The sequence below is a fragment of the Epinephelus fuscoguttatus genome, linkage group LG16, assembly GCF_011397635.1.
Source record: "Epinephelus fuscoguttatus linkage group LG16, E.fuscoguttatus.final_Chr_v1".
Classification (NCBI taxonomy): domain Eukaryota; kingdom Metazoa; phylum Chordata; class Actinopteri; order Perciformes; family Serranidae; genus Epinephelus; species Epinephelus fuscoguttatus.
Genome location: NC_064767.1, coordinates 13725308 through 13744336, shown reverse-complemented (window position 1 = coordinate 13744336; position 19029 = coordinate 13725308). Strand labels below are relative to the sequence as shown.

General features: G+C 39.5%; 1 protein-coding gene and 1 pseudogene across 3 annotated transcripts in view; both read right to left on the bottom strand.

The window, feature by feature from the left end:
• The window catches only part of LOC125903332 (G-protein coupled receptor 4-like), a 127319-nt gene that overhangs the window by 47521 nt on the left and 60769 nt on the right, over window positions 1-19029 (bottom strand). The window contains exon 1 of one of the 3 annotated variants that reach the window (XM_049600198.1): window positions 12241-12277. The exons of 1 other annotated variant lie outside the window; for it this stretch is intronic. The gene's annotated coding sequence lies outside the window, so the exon portion shown is untranslated. Of the gene's footprint in view, window positions 1-12240; window positions 12278-19029 lie in introns of those variants that run through there. One more of the 3 variants, XM_049600205.1, reaches the window with a different exon arrangement.
• LOC125903847 (G-protein coupled receptor 4-like) lies at window positions 8766-10976 on the bottom strand (annotated as a pseudogene).

Below are 19029 nucleotides of genomic sequence, written 5' to 3'. Positions count from 1 at the left end.
CCTTTTTTTGTTAAGTACATAACTCCACATATGTTCATTCATAGTTTTGATGCCTTCAGTGAGAATCTACAATGTAAATAGTCATGAAAATAAAGAAAACGCATTGAATGAGAAGGTGTGTCCAAACTTTTGGCCTGTACTGTATATTCCAATATACACCATGAGACAATAGAGTTCTACCATGTTTTTAATTCAGTGAGTTAGTCAAATGCAGACATTCCCAGTTTTATCAAGAGATAGATTTTTTAATTGAATTTCCAAGAACTGTACAATTTTATATACTATAACATAAAATAATTAGTCCATAATGTCAAGCATATAAAAGCAAAATACTTGCCCTGAATCAAAACTTAAAAACTAGCATTTTTACCAGTAAAACACCAAAAATAAAACATTATTCAGTAAAAAAAAAGGAAAATGTCATCAAAACTTGCTTTTTAAGTCTTAAATAAAAACAAAAACAATTAAAATGAGGTTTAGGAATAAGACGGCATATCAGCTTGAGCTCAGTGAATAAAAAATATCTGGTTTGCTCCTGTGATTAAAGGATAACAATGAAAAACTAACAAACTAATAAATGTGTATTTTATTTACATTTGTTGAAGCGGTCGCAGTGAACCAGAGCAGGTTTACCCAATCATTTCCTGTCAAGCAGAACTCCCATAGCAAATTCAAGACTCTTTTGTTTTTTTACTTGTCTTGGTTTTTGACAGGGGTGTCCAAACTTTTTTGAATGGGGACCAGATAAAATAATGTGAAAATACCTGGGGGCCAACTGATTCTCGTATTAAGTGGGTTTAAAAAAAAGTGAGACAAATGCAACCATTTTTATCTTTTAATGATTTATAACTACTTGATGCCTGTCTACAAACTGTATGATAGTCCTGTCATTGTGAAGTGAAAGGCAAAAATGTGAAGTGATCTTACTCGATTAACCTTTATTGTGTAAAGGGCCACATATAGTATATTTTGAAAGTCAAGCTGAGGGCCAATTAAAATTTGTCTGTGGGCCACAATTGGCCCCCGGGCCAGACTTTGGACAATGCCTGGTTTATGGCGATCTGTCATAGAGGTTGAAACAGTTTACTATGCTTCTCTGAGGCTTGTTACCAGTTGTAAAGCTCTGACTCCTCACTGTGAGTTATGGTCTGCTCTGGCCATCCTGTCATTGGTACACTTTATATATAAGGCAATTCTTGGACTGCTCTCATGTGTGTCTTTATCAGGCAGAATTTCATTATGCTAACAGTTCCAAATGCCCTATGGAAATTGCAAAAAGTGCGTTTATGTATTCTGCCCCCTCGGCATACAATATAATGCAGAATGAATGAAACTCATGAAATTAATCTTGTTAAACACTTTAATTCCAGAATGAAAGGTCATAGATTCTGTAAGATGTCAATGTTTTTAATTTACCTGGTTACATACTAACTCTTTTCATCGTTTGCTAAATTGTGAGCTCCTTTTGCTTTTTTTTACTTCCTTTTCCTGAATAAAATTTCAAAAAAGGCAAGTTGGTATCGACAGTTCGGTGTCTTATTGGAAATCATATCAGTCGATGACAGAATCTGTCTCTATCTAGCTGCCTACACGTCTCCCTCTATTGTCTCTCCGCCTGGAGCTGACTGTGGATATGTGTTCATCATCACTACTGCTGGAGTGTTGATATTGTTCCTGTCCATTTTGCAACAACACACAGAAGCCAACAGCTTGTCAATGGTCCCTTTCCTAATGAAAACATACAGAAATAAGTCTGTAAGAGGACTCAACCGAAGAAACACAGGAAACAGGCGTCTCAAGATACCCCTATTTCTGGCTTCTTTTACCAATAACAAAATAATGCTGGGCAGGAACAACAGTGTGTAAATAAGCAGCACCAGGACCAACATTCCTACAATTCTTCGTTTTTCATCAGAGTGGACAGAGATGGAAGCAGACAGGGCTTTGAGGGTCCCACCCAGGAAGAATATTAGCAGTGGGAGAGGAAGAAAACAGAAGAAGGTGAGGATGGTTTCTTGAACCTCCACATCATTGCAGACAAATAAAGGGAGTATGAAGACAAGAGGAAGGACCCAGACCACGACACAGACCACCACAGATATCTTGATGGTTCGTCTGAAGCAGTACCGCAGTGGGCAGGCAATGACCAGATACCTGCAATACAAGGTAGACACAGCTTCAGGATTATACAGTCCGAGCTTTACACATACTGGATGGACAGACTGATACCTTTCCAAGGCGATGCACCACATGAACCACCACTGACCCCACACAGAAGTAGTAAATATGTGTGAAAATATCAACTATCATCCCGTCCTTAAGTTGTGCCACCTCAGCGATCATGCACCAGAGTTGAATGAGGTCAGAAATGAGAAGGTTGATGATGAAGATTGGAGCAACATTATCATTTCGCACCTGCAGGAAATGGAAAGAAAATAAACAGTTGTAAACACGATCTGAACTCCACCTCTCCCAAAATAAGTCATCTTGTTCTGCTCTGTAATTGCAGTCAGAGCCATTTATACATTTTTCATCAATCTCTGTTTTGTGCTGTCGAATACGTCAGTTATGACACACTGGCTAATCACTTGACATTAATCAGGATGACATTACCAGAAGATGTCTTTATGTTAATGTCAACTTGTCATGACAAAGACAACATCTGGTAATGTCACTTTAATTAATGTCAAGTTGTCAGATCAAGACAACCCAACCAATGTCAACTTGTCATTACAGAAAACGAATGACACTTAATGACAGCAGTCATAAACGTTTATGACATGTACATAATGTTTATGACAAGTTCATGACAGTGTCATGTCATAGTTATAACAGTGTCATGTCACCCTTATGTAGATACCTTCAAGTAAAGTGTTACCTAATTTTCTAATTGTGCATGCTCTCTGATTTTCTTCTTACATTCTTCGTTTACCCAGATCTTTTTTTTTCAATTCAAATACTGCATCTTTGTGCATGTTTTTATGTTTTTTTTATATATATATTTTTTTATAATTATAATTATAATTCTCCCAAATTAAAGGAAAAACACAGTAAACACACAGTTTAATGTACAGCTACAGTCCAAAGTTGTCAGCTTCTTAAATGTTGTAAATGTTGCATAATCACCTCCTGACTGTTTATAGTGTCCAAATGGTCTACAATAAATATGGCAAATTGTAACATGCAGTTCGTTGACGATAATCTACACAGCGGATATTTGCAGGACCATCATCTCTTGAGAAAGAGAAAACTTAAGTGTGAGAGGAGGGTCAGGCCGATAAAGCATCACAAAGCAAGTGGTAATCAGCTCCTGCATGTTAGGTCTGTATGTTTAAGATTTTGCAGCTTTGATGAGTCAACAGCAGCTGAGCTTGTACGTTAAAATATTCTCAGTCATGTGGATCATATTGTTTCGATGCAACTATAAAAAATAAAAAACATTAATATGTTCATGCAGTGAAAACTGTTGCACACATGGACCAGTCAAGGACCACCATATCTACACAGTGCGTCATGACAGTCCAGCACCGCCTGTAACTTTGCTAACCGTCTGCCTCTGAACAGATATCAAAGTGTGGTTGTAGAATGTTCTGCATTTCCTGCTAATAATGTCTTTATCTTCCTCTGATAGTTCAACTGAGAAACCAAAGCTTCTTTTCTCAATAATGACCTGAAAACACCCTGCGACACTTGCAGATGTGAGGACACGCCTGTCAAAAACAGGTCTCATGGCTTAGAGATCGAACACTGAGAAGTGCCATATCTATTTTTTCCTATCCAGTCCCTGTTAGTGCAGGACGTCGAACATTCTAAGGACTTAAGTAACACCACAACTGTTTATATTCAATAGAGATTTAAACCCACCCAAATTTTGTCTGTGGTTGCAGTACTTCTGAGTTATATTCCAATATATACCATAAGACAATAGAGTTCTACCATGTTTTTAATTCAGTGAGTTAGTCAAAGGCAGACACATTTTATCTAATTTCCACAAACTGTACAATTTTATAGCCTATAACATTAATTGACTTATGGCTAAGTCCCGCCCTCAAATGTGATGAGCCAATCACAGTGCATATAGCCATTCCCATACACTTGGACATTCTCTGCCTGGACATTTATTGAAATGCATTACAGAATGTCAGTTTGGTTTATGAGCTTTTTCGAAGATTTGAACGGTGTGCATGGGGTACATGCAACTCCGACACAAGGTATCCTGAGAGGCTGGGCGACGAAGTGCATTTTTTACCCTTTCATAAACCACATTTCAACTGAGAAAAGTGTCTCCTTTGGATAAAGTTGTGTGGTAACGTTAGACCACAACATCAACTCAATGTGAATAAGATTAACAATGATGTCTACATCTGTTCTAAGGTAAGTCAACATTGTGTTTGAGGCAACATATTGTCACTTTGCTGGAAAGAAATATGAAGTTATCTTTAACATCTCTAGCTAACGTTAGCTAAAGTTAGCCTAACATTAGCTCCTAGCTGCGTTGTTCATCATGCCACCTTGTTTGCTGGGAGTTCATTAGTCTATTTTGTTCTAATTTTGTACTTTGATGATTGTACATCACTGTTAGCTGTTGTCCATAGGGCTCTAGTTAAGCTAACGTTAACTTCTGGAGCTTAGCTTCATTAACTTATCTGTAATGGCAGAGATAACAAAGGTTGGCAAACATTATGCTGAATGATTCAGTGTAAATACTGTAGCACCAAACTAACAGAGACACTCTTGGTAAAGATGGTAAAAAGGCCGTTATCCTTTTCTCATATTCTGAGCCAAAAACCTTAACTTCAGTGGCACTTTAACTTGTTGTCTTTGATGGCGACGGCAACGAGATGCGGTTCACAAGCGTACGCTGTGACCTGTAAATTCTGGCTTGTAATTTAAGCTTTTCATCAACCTTCTCAACAATAAAATGATGAATATATCCCTCCAATGCGTAGTTTAGGCCCTTTTGGTTACTCCTCAATGATATCTGATCGTTATGTCCCCAAAAATCATCAATTGCCTCCTGCGAAACACCATGTACTGTGACACCTGCCATAGCTCAGCTCACTGAATGTTGATAGTTTGGCCGAGCGAGTGGAGGGGGGCGTGGCTTAGCCATAGGTCAATTATAATAACTCCATAATGCCGAGCATATAAAAGCCCTCCTAAAAACTAGCATTCCTATCACGAAAACACCAAAAATGAAACATTATTAAGCTTTTTTTTTTTTTGAGTATGTTGTTTAGTTTATTTGTAGAAAAAAGAGAAACAAACAGACACCAAAAAAGGAAAACTTTCTTAAGAATTGTTAAGATGCTTTTAAGTGTTAAATACAATCAAAAACACTTAAAATAAAGGTTTAGGAATAAGACGGCATAGCAGTTTTGAGCTCAGTACACGAAAAAAAAATCTGGTTTGCTTCTGTGATTAAAGGATAAAATGACAAACTAACAAACTAAATGTGGTTTGTGCCAGGCGGACATGATTGCCAGTATTTTTCATTATTGCAAGAAATTCCATTGACTCATTGACAAGTCAAAATGTGTTTTATCTGAAGGAAACATGCAATATTTACATCTAAGATCATAGAAAAATAGTCAACCAAGTGCAATGATGTCCTCCAAGACAACATTTGTTTTTCAGTTTCAGTTATATATTGGGGGGACATTTTGGGCATTGGTGGGGGGGCACATGTCCCCCTCAATGTACATGGTGACTAAGGCCCTGTCAGCATGCATAATTAGGCTGCAGTTGTCTGGGTGCGCAAAGGTGAAGTGTGCTGGTCTTGTCATACAAAGTTTGATGGAGTGTCAACTGGACAATATGGAGATATTTGCATCTTGAAAGCCAGACTACAAATGTGGATAGACAGGGAGAAACACACGCAAGTGTAAGACGTGGTAAGATACGATATTCCTCACTATATGAAGTGACTGATAACAGGATCTGTATAATGGGTTGTAAAGAAATTCGTCAGGTTTTTATTTTCTAGACAATTAATCTGGATTTATAGCGTGATGGGATGACAGCACAATGATGTGTGTGATATCACTGGAAAGATCTACTCCTGCGCTTTCATGTGATATGCGTCGCATTTCTGTGCGAGCCTGCATTCGCGAGTAATCCATCCAAGAGTAATGTGTGTGCAAAGCTGTATGAAAGCTTTGTTATACATAATTTTAATGTAACTTTATCTTTTTTTTTCGCTGTGAAAACATTGGACTACCGACAAGTAGTCCAATGTTGGTCTTGTTGGAAAGCTTGTTGGAAAGCTACAATTCCGGTGTTTCACGTGATATGTGTGGCTTCTCGCTATGACGCACGGTCGCGAGAAAATCAATAAAGACCAGGTGTGAATTTGGACGCACTATGCGTCGTTCGGGCCCATAGGATTAAACTCTCTTCATTGGTACACTATATAAGGCAATTCTTGGACTGCTCTCATACTACCTGTGTGTCTTCATCAGGCAGAAAAGTGTGAGACAATACTCTGTTCAATTGCATTATGCTTTCTATTCCAAATGCAGCAATAAAAGCATGTGGTTAAGTTTAGAAAAAAAAACATCACGGTTTGGCTCTACATTCATATGGGAAGCAAACCGGGCTCCTGGGTGGACAACCAGTTCTCACTCCAAAGTCATCAAAATCGGGCGCTTTGGCAGTGACTTGCGGCATCAGACACTGACGAAAAAAACTGTCCTTCAGTGCCGGCACTGTTGTAGTTTAACGGCGTTCTGCGGCATCAGGGAAACACAGCGGGACAAGAATTAAGGCGGCGGATGGGTTCTTTTTTCTGAAACCTAACCACGTGTTTTTGTTGCCTAAACCCAACCACTTGCGTTCACTGCTGGAGGAAAAAAAGCTTAAATTTGTGTTGTATTGACATAGTGTGTTTATTTTGAGAGAGACTGTATGTAAACAGTAAATTTCCTGTGAAAACTGAAGTGTATTTTGAAAGAAGACAATGCATGTAACAGGCAGAACTTGACACGGCGTCCCATCAACAACCAACGCACCCAGGGTACCTTGCACTTGGTATGTTGACGTGGAAAGTCCATGACCAAACGTCAATATGTATCGAGGTTGGTGTGAGAATGTGTCGGGGTGAAAGTCTAGAGTTTGTTGGACCAATCACCACCCCACCCACACATCCTACAAGGACTTTCCAGCTCCTTGTATTGCTTCGTAACCAGCAGCTTTTCAATATGACACCATCCTGTCACGTATCATGCCACCCCAAAAGGTGTCGTCCAGTGATGGATCATAACACTGCAAAAGGTTCATTACAAACTGACAGCGTCTGGTGGCATATCATACCACTGCAAAAGGTCTTGGCATCAGTGTCTGATGCCAAAATGGCATATAGTTTTAGATAGTACAAGGTCCTGTGACGTACATGTTGCTTGTTTCAGGAATGGAATTTGAATGCCAGTGTAAACTGGTTGAGGATGTTTTGCCTGTCTTCTGAACTGGATGCTCCACTACTGGTTGAATGCCGCTCTGACCTCTGATTTTTGGATTTTTAATTCACTTGATGAACCATTTGTTTTACCTTTCGTGTAAAGTTTCATGCTGTTATTTCATGAAACATCTTATACTGAATCATAAGAGTTGCATGGGAGAGGCTGAGGAGTCAGCAGCAAGGTTTAACACTATGGCATGAGAATATATTACATTAAAATGTGAATGTTTAACAGCATTGAAAATATATTGTTACAGTATCACATAAAATATTTTATTCATCTGTTTCTAGTTCTTCAGCAAAAGACTTAAAAGTCTTTGAAAATGCATGTTTAAAACAAAAACAAAAACTGCATTTTTTTCATGCCTAAAGATTAATGATGGTTTAGAACATACAGTAAACAGTAGAAAATGTAAAAAGAGCCTTTCTCAGCATGTTCTAAATAAATAGACAAGTGTACTTTCTAATGTTTATCGATTTCCTATTAATTGTGCATCTCATTTTCTTTGTTCATTCGAATTTTTTTCCTTGCAGTTTATGGAAAAAGAGTGAAACACCCAAGTGTAATAAAACAGAGCTGGTTTAAACACAGTTTTCTGCAGCTACAGCCCAAAGCTGCCAGCTTCTTAAATGTTGCATAATCACTTCCTAATTGTTTATAGTGCCTCTATCTTTAAAAAACAAAAACAAAAACTTTATAGTATAATGTCACAAAATTTACCTTTGAAAGCTGAAAGGCTCCACCTGAATGAGTCTTCTACATGAAAGTCCGTCGTGTCCTCAGCATTCTAAGTTTCTAATAAATATGGTAAGTTGCAACATGCAGTATAGGTCAATGATACACCTACAGCACACGGAGGTGGTGTTGGCTATCATTATCTTCGAAGGTAGAGAGGAAATGTGGGACTGGACTGTGTGAGTCCACAATATATACTATTTTCACTTTCTGAAATAACTGATGAGAAATATTGAACTTTGCCACGATATTTTGATTTTTTGAGATGCGCCTGTAAGGCACAATATGCATTAGTGCGAGAGGGAAGTGGGGTTGATAAAACACCACAAAGGAAATTGTAATCGGCCCATGCATGTTAAGTCTGTATATTCAAGACTTTGCTGTTCTGATGAGTAAATAGCAGCTGAGCTTGTTGCAGGTTTATATACATAAATATTGAACTTACCATTTTATAAGTAGCATCTGATAGTTACACATGATCTACATCTCTTATCTTCTTGGCCTTATGCACATGAAATATACTTGACACAAAATGGCTCAGTGAATGTGAAGGAAGGGAGTCCACACCAGATGTATACAATAAGCTGATTTATTTAAAACCAAAGTCATCTTTAACTGGGAGTGGAACAGCATCAGCAATGAAAGCAATACATGGATGCACAAGATGTGTGCTGTGGTGTTGACTGATCAGCCCAGACATCTAAGCCCACAATCATCTGTCACGTCAGTGACCAATACTGTCTCTGTGTGTCACTGGTTCTTCTTGAGAACTTTGTCGACATACATGCACCAACACACTGACCCATTTCATCTGACTTCATTTTACCATGTCAGTGAATTAGTACCTACTTCTGCTGTTCTGTTTTTCCATTAGCATCACTGTGAAGTAAGAATTTATCAATATTGTTAAGCACATTGCAGCTGTTGCGTAATCCTGCTCTGAATCACTTCCTACGTGCCTCCCACGAAAACAGCAAAACTATTTGTATAAAATAAAGATTAAAAGATCAAAACAAACACAGTTTGGGACAGACACACATTAGCTATAACCAGTGGCGTCTTTAAGCCTGGCTGTCTGAGGCCTCAGCCCTGAATGTTTTATGAATAGCCCCGGATCTCTGTCTCTCTTTCTCTGCCTACATGAAGCTGACTGTGGACATTTTGTCATCATTCACACTGGACTGCTGATATCATCACTGTCCATTCTGCAACAACACACAGAAGCCAACAGCTTGTCAATGGTCCCTTTCCTCATGAAAATATACAGAAATAAGTCTGCCAGAGGACTAAACTGCACAAATGTTAAAGACAGGTTGCTTAGCTTACGTTCATCGATGTCACTGCTTTCCTGTGCCAGATACAAAATAATGGTGGGCAGGAACAACAGTGTGTAAATAAGCAGCACCAGGACCAACATTCCTACAATTCTTCGTTTTTCATCAGAGTGGACAGAGATGGAAGCAGACAGGGCTTTGAGGGTCCCACCAAGGAAGAATATGAACAGTGGGAGAGGAAGGAGGAAGAGGATGCCACCGATGGTTGCTGAGTTCCTTGCAGCAATAAGAAGACAGAGAATGACAGCAGGAAGGGCCCAGACCACGACACAGACCAGCACAGAGACCTTGATGGTTCGTCTGAAGCGGTACCACAGTGGGCAGGCGATGACCAAATACCTGCAATACAAGACAGACACAGCTTCAGAATGATATCATAATACAATGGCTGAACATAGAAGTAGGTACACACATACTGGATAGACAGACAGCTACCTTTCCAGGGCGATGCACACCATGAAACCAATACTGCCCAGCAGACAATAGCCGTAAATTGGAAGTAAGATAAATCCACCACTGAGTAACCAGTTCTTAGGTAGCACCTGGCAATCATACAGCAGAGCTGAATGAGGTCGGTAATGAGAAGGTTGATGACGAGATCGAACAACATGATCATCTTTCACCTGCAAGAAAACATTGGTGCAAGTTAGAAAGCAGTTGTGAACATGAGGTCCACCTCCTCCCAGATGTGTCATTTTGCTGTGCCCAGAATTTGTTATCAGAGCCATTTATTCACTTTTCATCACGCTCTGTTTTGTGCTGTCTGAAATATCAGAAAAGACACACAGTCACTGACTAGGTTTACATGCACAAAATATTCAGTTTTTTGCCTTTATTCTGAAAAGACAATATTCCTACTAAGGTGTTTACATGGATAATATAAAAGGATATTCCACTAATATTCATGTTTACATGCAGCCGTGCATACTCTGATAAACATGCCCGTGGAACATGGGATCACTCCTCAAACCTGAATAATACCCTCATATCCCACATGTTTTATTTGGAATATGCAAATTTGGAAAAAGGCCTAATTTGGAATATCCAGACAGAATATGCTGTTTTCATGACCAGCATCAAATTCCAAATATTGGCATATTCAGATTAATAATGGGAGCTTTATGTGCACTGTAACTATGGAGTAATATTTTTCCTGTGAATGTATAAATCATTACAACAATTCATCCAGTCCCCTGACACCTGGCCCCTAACCTAGATCATGATTTTGGCACAGACAGTAAATAAACAAATATGGTAAAAGTAAAAATATACATACCAGGGAACGAACAGCATAGATGGCCACAAGGGTCAAAGGAAGGCCGATACACATGATTATGATTGTCACCACTTTCTTGATGAATTCAACTTGTTTATAATTATAATCTTCATAATCATGGGTGAGGCTGCTGTTGTTGTCCTGTGAAGTGTTGTAAATGTTGACTTCTTCCATTCTTCAGAGTGAAACCTGTTGTTTAAGAGATGAGGTTATGGAAATGGAACATGTTGCCTAATATCTGCTTATATCAGTTATAGAAAGTGACCATACTGATCAGTGATATCACTGAACAGTAGTGTTGCACGGTATACCGGTACTAAAATAGTACCGTGGTACTAGAGTATTCCAAACGGTACTACACTGCATTTGGAAAATACCGGTACTTTGAAATTGATTCAATTCATTAATTTAGTTAATTTATTTTACTCATTTATGCACACAAATGCCTTTCTTGTTCCTACTGGAGCACAGATTGCGCAAGTGGTGTGTATGACAACACTTGTATTAACATTCGCAGCTGGCCCAAGAGAAAGTCTGCCTCGCGAAGGGAGACAACACGAGACAACACCAACTTAGTGAAACATTTGAGCAACCAAACCGTGACGTCCGTACCGAGGTACATACCGAACTATGATTTTTTTGGTAGCGTTACACCCCTGCTATTTATTGTTCTAAAGGTTTGTATCCAAATTCATATTCGTATTGGTACCGGAACAAAGATTTTGGTATCGTGACAACACTACTGAACAGTATACACTATACCCCTAATAATACAGTTTCAGGTACAACATGTTCTGGTTACAATATTGTGTATGCTGCTGTGAGGTCTTTTCTGCAGCCACAGAACACTGTTCAGTTGTTTCAGTAATTTAATGTAATCTTTAATGTTCATGTAAACGGGTTTAGGACGTTTTGACCGTCTTCTTTACTCGATGCTCCACTACTTGTTGAATGCCCCTCTGCCCTCTGATTATGGAGGAAGAGGTTCACATGGACGAATAATCTCCAATGTCTTTTATGTACTGATTCATGCTCTTATTTTACAGAAACAACATTAACTGAATCATAAACTGACTGTATCCTGTCCTGGGTTACAAACATATAATCAACAGAAAACTGTTGGAGCTAAGTGGACTCACTTCCTGAAATGTCTACGCAGTCGTGATAATTTCTGTTCAGTCTTACAGTTTTAATTAATTCAAAACTCTGTAGCTTTCTGCATGTTTTTTTGTAACCTTTTCTGCCATTTCATTAAACACATCTTTGTTACACTGTTACACAATCACTCTCTCTTTTTATAATTTAAAGAAAAAGACAGATAATAATCCAAATGAAATAAAACACAGTTGGTCTGAACACAGTATTCTGTACTCTGCAGTTAAAAAATAAGTTGAAATAATCTCTTCATACAGGAAAAAAGTAATGTCACAACATTTACCTTTGAAAGCTGCAAGACCACACCAGAATAAGTCCTCTGTACCAATGTGTGATGCCTCCAGACGCTTTACAATAAATATGGTAAGTCAGGAAATGCTGTGGGTTCCTGTTAATCTACACCTCCTCTTCTAAAGAAGATAGCACAGAAGTGGTCAGCCACCAACATGCAATATGTGGGAAAGACGCATCAAGATACCATTTTATATTCTGAAATAATCTCTTATAAAATTAAAGACCATCTTGGGATGGGATCATTCCCGCCACAATACAGCGATCCGTGACTTTAAATGAATGTGGGCCAGAGCGTAAAGTGGAGCGGCAATGGCCCCTTCCTTGCCCCCTTACTTCCGGCCCCTGTGTTCGGACTGCATCCATCTGCATCGGCCTTCATTTTGATCTCAGCTACACATCTGTAATTTTCTTTCAAAGTGAGAACAACACCCGATTGCTGCTGCAGGTAAATATTTTCACAGTTTCTCTTCAAGTCCTTAGGGGTGCATTATTCTGTTGTGGGCCAGTTATGACATACATGGTGAATTTGAAGGGTTAATTTAGCTTATGTTTTTCTACTCAAGTATCCGACATGACTGCCTACCTTTACCTCAGCTAAAAGTTTAGAGGAGCTGCACAACATAACTGGTCATAACAAAATAATGGCACAAAAACATAAAACAAGTATCTGTTCCATCTGCAGTGTCTTACTGAAGTGATCTGTCTGTCATCTGTCAAGACACAATTCTGCTCCGCAGAGCTACTGATTAATATTTTTGCAACCAACACCAGACTGATGCAAAATAACTACAGAAACCCTTCAAAATATGTGCACATGAGACTTGTCTTGCTGATTTATTATCCTCCAAAGTTTGTACTATAAATCAACAGGCATGTTGGAGCCTGACACACTGAAATAGCAGATACAGTCTGACTACTGTTTATCACTTAAAACTTGCCAGTCTTCACCAGGGGCCATATTCACAAACTATCTTAGTGCTAAGAGTTGCTCCTAGTGAGGAAATCCTAAGAAAATTCTGAGTAGTTTGATGTTTTCTTAGAATTTCCCCTTAAAGTTAAGACTAGGTCCTTGTAAAGATAAAAGTTATTCACAGAGCATCTTGGACCTTAAAAGAGCTCCTAAGTTGAAAAACTGTTAGGAGTAGAGAGGAGGACTTTAAGTGGTTTAAGAGTTTCTTAATCAGAGAAGAAAATGGTGAAAACACAAAGAGGTCAGAGAAATATTCTATTCTATACGTAATGTGCAAATTTGGAAAAAGGCCTAATTTGGAATATCTATGCTGTTTTCATGACCAGCATCAAATTCCAAATATTGGCATATTCAGCTTGATAGTGGGATATTATTGTGCATGTAAGCATAGTTACTGTAATAACAAAGGCCTGATTTACTGCAGCTTTTGCACCTGTTTTTTAGGCACAGATATGATACATTCAGGACCAAACGCATGTTCCTCTGTATTTATCAAATGGATGCACCAGACTGAGGTCACAGTTTGAGTGTCATGTTTGTGGTTGCAAGGTGAGCCTCTCTCATAATGACATGCATTTCAGAGAGGATCATATAACAGTAGAAGGAAACATGTTAACAGGTTAATTATGAATTCCACTGATATACAGTATGATGGAAAAGTATTGGACTAATCAGAATGTTTGACCTGATGATGGTAGTAAATAAAAAGTCGGATCATAAAAGTTATGATGATTCAACCTCTGGGCACCATGAAAGTATTATTAAAAAAACAAAAGAAAGAAAACAAAAGAAAACAGAAAGGTAATCCAGTTCAATACTTGTCGAGACATTTCACAACAACAACAACAAAACAAGGAAAAAGTCAGGAGATGAACAAGGTCAGTGGGGTTCATCCTCTGGGGACCATGAATATCTACAAAATTCCATAATTTTTAAAAAACTAAAAACCCCAAACAATGAGCCAACATAATGCTGTACAGATCGCCCTGATAAAAGTTTAAACTAATATCCACAATATCCACATGGACAATACTGCTCTTCCCCTCACCATGGATTTCTCATCACTACTTGACAGCTTTGGATTCCAACAGTTTGCAGACTTCTCCACACACATAAAAGGTCACACAATTGATTTAATTTGCTGCTCAGGTCTCACCCCCTCCAACTGTACTGCTGACAAACTTCACATTACGGACCATTTCCTCCTCTCTTTTAACGTCACCCTCCAGCTCTCTATCTCCAAACCTCTCCGTATCATCTCATACCGCAATATTAAGAACATTAACATGGACTCCCTCTCCTCCTGCATCACCACCCTGACTCCGGACCCCACTTCCACCCCCGATGATCTCGTCACACAGTACAATAATGGACTCTCCAACATACTCAACACACTTGCTCCTGTCAAATCCCGCTCTGTCTCCTTTACCCGGTCTGCCCCCTGGTTCACCCCACATGTCCGTTCCATGAAATCCCAAAATCGACAGCTTCAAAGACTCTTCAGGAAAACCGGTCTCGATATCCACAAAGACATCTACTTAGCTCAGTTAACGCTCTATAAGGACTCCATTTCTCATGCCAAATCTCAATACTACTCTGGACTCATCTGCTCAAATGCTGGAAACACCAAGACTCTCTTCTCCGTTTATAACAGAATCATTCAACCCCCGGACTCCCTACCCCCCCACATGTACTCCTCAGACACCTGTGAGTCCCTCCTCCGGTTTTTCAATGACAAAATCAATAAAATTCACTAGCACTTGGGCTCCACTTCCTCACCACTCCCCTCCTCTGAACTCCTCCCTCCTTATCAACCATTCTCCACCGTCAAACTCCCTCATCCCTCAGTTATCTCTGACCTCATCAGAAAGTCCAAACCTTCATCCTGCCAGCTAGACCCCCTCCCCACTTCTCTGGTCAAATCCTGCCTCCCCTCTCTGCTCCCCTTCATCTCAGCCATTATCCACTCCTCACTGTCCACTGGAACTGTTCCCACCCCTTTCAAAACCGCAGCCGTCAGTCCCATCCTGAAAAAACCTGGTTCAGACCCCAACGATTTCAGTAACCTCTGCCCCATTTCTCACCTCCCCTTCATTTCCAAAATTCTTAAAAAAACTGTTGCCTCTCCACTCCACTCCCATCTCACCCATAACAGCCTCTATGAACAGTTCCAGTCCGGCTTCCGTCCCCTCCATAGTACAGAAACAGCCCTCATCAAGATCACCAACGACCTCCTCATGGCAGCTGACTCCGGTTTAATCTCCATTCTCATCCTCCTCGATCTGAGTGCGGCCTCTGACACTATTTCTCACCCAATCCTCCTCCATACACTCTCCTCCATAGGTATCACTCACACCCCCCCTTCACTGGTTTCACTCTTACCTCACTGGCCGCACTCAGTTCATCCAACTCAAATCCTTCACTTCACAGCCCTCCCCCGTCACTTCAGGTGTGCCCCAGGGTTCCGTCCTGGGGCCCCTCCTCTTTCCCCTTCATTATCTATCTCCTCCCACTTGGCAATATTTTCCGTAAATTTGGTATTCACTTTAACTGCTTCGCGGATGACACCCAGATCTACTTATCCAGTAAACCCGACACCTCTCTTCCACCCTCCTCCCTCACCCACTGCCTCTCAGAAATTAAATCCTGGTTCACCTCCAACTTCCTCAAACTCAACCCTGATAAAACAGAACTCCTCCTGGTCGGTACCAAATCCACTTTATCCAAAACTGACAGTTTCTCCCTCACTATTGACAGTTCCACAGTGTCCCCCTCCCCTCAAGTTAAGAGTCTGGGTGTCATGCCCGATAGCTCACTGTCTTTCCACTCACACATCAATAACATCACCCGGTCTGCATATTTCCACCTACGAAACATTAACCGTCTCCACCCTCCCTCACCCCTCACACCACGGCTATCCTGGTCCACAGCCTCGTCACCTCCCGCATTGATTACTGTAACTCACTCCTCCTTGGTGCCCCTCACAAATCCTTCCATAAGCTTCAACTGGTCCAAAACTCTGCAGCCTGCATTATTACCAGAACCCCCTCCTTTCCCCACAACACCCCTGTCCTCCAGCAGCTTCACTGGCTTCCAGTCAAATTCAGAATCCATTACAAAATCCTTCTGTATATTTTCAAGGCCATTCACAACCCCCCCCCCCCCCCCCCCCTGTCTGATCTCCTCCACATCGCCACCCCCTCTCGCTCCCTCAGGTCGTCCTCCTCCCTCCACCTCTCTGTGCCCCCTGCCTGGCTCAGCACCATGAGAAGCAGAGCTTTCAGTCGCTTTGCTCAAAAACTCTGGAACTCTCTCCCCCCGGACCTCAAAAACATGGACTCTCTACCCCATTTCAAATCACAACTCAAAACCCATCTGTTCCAAATTGCATATTCCCTTTAATTGCCCACATCCATTTTTACTTTGTGTCACTCTTGTCTGTTGTTTTTATTTATTTTAATTGTGATTTAATTGTGTTTTTAATGTTCTGTAAGTGTCCTTGAGTGTTGAGAAAGGCGCTTTTTAAATAAAGTGTATTATTATTATTATTATTATTATTATTATTATTATTATTAATGATGCCATGAACCTCCATATTTCAGTAGAAGGCTGAAATGGAGTCACATATACAAGCTGAATGTGTTTAGGGTCCAGTTCGCTTCATGTGCACTGTAACTATGGAGTAAATATTTTCCTGTGAATGTATAAATTATTACAATAATTCATCCAGTCCCCTGACACCTGGCCCCTAACCTAGATCAAGATTTTGGCACAGACAGTAAATAAATAAATATGGTAAAAGTAAAAATATACGTACCAGAGAATAAACAGCATAGATGGCCACAAGGGTCAAAGGAAGGCTGATACACATGATGATGATCGTCACCACTTTCATGATGAAATTGTCCATTCTTCAGAGTAAAAACCTGGTGTTTAAGAGATCAAGTTATAGAAAGGGACCATATTGTACACAATACCCACAAAAAAAATGAAAAACAAAAAAAAATCTAAGCTCAATATTTTTTAGATTTCTGATCACATAATTTAATCAAATAATACAGTTTCAGGTACAACATGTTCTGGTTACAATATTGTATATGCTGCTGTGAGGTCTTTTCTGCAGCCACAGAACACTGTTCAGTTGTTTCAGTAATTTAATGTAATGTTTAATGTTCATGTAAACGGGTTTAGGACGTTTTGACCGTCTTCTTTACTCGGTGCTCCACTACTTTTTGAATGCCCCTCTGCCCTCTGATTATGGAGGAAGAGGTTCACATGGACCAATAATCTCCAATGTCTTTTATGTGCTGATTCATGCTCTTATTTTACAGAAACAACACCTGTCCATTTGATTGGTTGTCAGATACACAGCCCATTATGAGCCTGCACAGTGTGGACACCCAGTGGAAATGAAATGAACTGCTGACTGTGAAAGTGTTGTCATTGTTAGTGTGATCACTGTGCTGATGGAAGGTTTCACACAGACCAAAGTCATCACTGCTGCACTGATGCATTTTATCAAATATCTTAGTGTTGTGATTGTTTTATGTCTGGTGTTATAGTGTTAGGTGGGAAATGTGTGTGTATCTCTAATGAGATCGATCACAAATATCCCTACACAAACTAATCTGTGGCATTTCATTAACTCACTGTCATCTAGTGTTTGGAGAATATTTCTCTGACCTCTTTGTGTTTTCACCATTTTCTTCTCTGATTAAGAAACTCTTAAACCACGTAAAGTCCTCCTCTCTACTCCAAACAGTTTTTCAACTTAGGAGCTCTTTTAAAGTCCAAGATGCTCTGTGAATAACTTTTATCTTTACAAGGAGCTAGTCTTTTTTTTTTTTTTTTTTTTTTTTTTTTTTATTATACACAAAACAACCACAGCAACTAAATACAAGGACAAGACACAAACAAATCTAAAATATACAACACATAACACAGTTTACAAAAGACATTAAAACAACAAAACATACATCTTCACAAAAACACACAAAAAACAGAAACCACCATCAACAGGACAAACAGCAGCCTAAGGGCTTAATGATCAAAAAGAGAACAAAGATAAATTAACTTCATATTATAGTTTTTAAAGAGATCAGATTTCAAGAATAATAATAAGTAAATTGATAGCAAAAAAGATAAACAGACAAAAATAAACAAAAAATAAACAAAGGCCTTCCGTCACCACAATTTCTGTTATTAAGACCAGCCTTCACTCAAACTCAAAATTTCCCACCCACATTCAAAAATTGCACACTGTTCTTTGTTTCTATTAATGTCTTTTTCTATAGTCCACTGAAATTTCAAAAACATTTTAAAACGCTCAATTTTTAACTGTTTTTTTGTAGCTTTAAATATAAAGGCTTTTCCCATCATAATAATAATATTATTCAAGTCTTTTCCTTCTATTTTGTCAAGGACAAGGAGCTAGTCTTAACTTTAAGGGGAAATTCTAAGAAAACATCAAACTACTCAGAATTTTCTTAGGATTTCCTCACTAGTGTGTGTGTGTGTGTGTGTGTGTGTGTGTGTGTGTGTGTGTGTGTGTGTCATCATGACAACATGTGTTTCTGGTGGTGCCTATTGTAACAGGAAGTGCAACAGAAGTGGTTTTCAGTACTTTGCCAAGTGTTTATATGTCTGTCTGTCTTTCTGTCTGTCCGTGGATAGATTTAGTCAATGCGAAAGGGTCGCAACATGCAAGATGCAGTCACAGAAAATTACAGATGTGTAGCTGAGATCAAAATGAAGACCGAGTTCATAGATGGATGCAGTCCGAGCACAGGGGCCCGAAGTAGGGGGGCA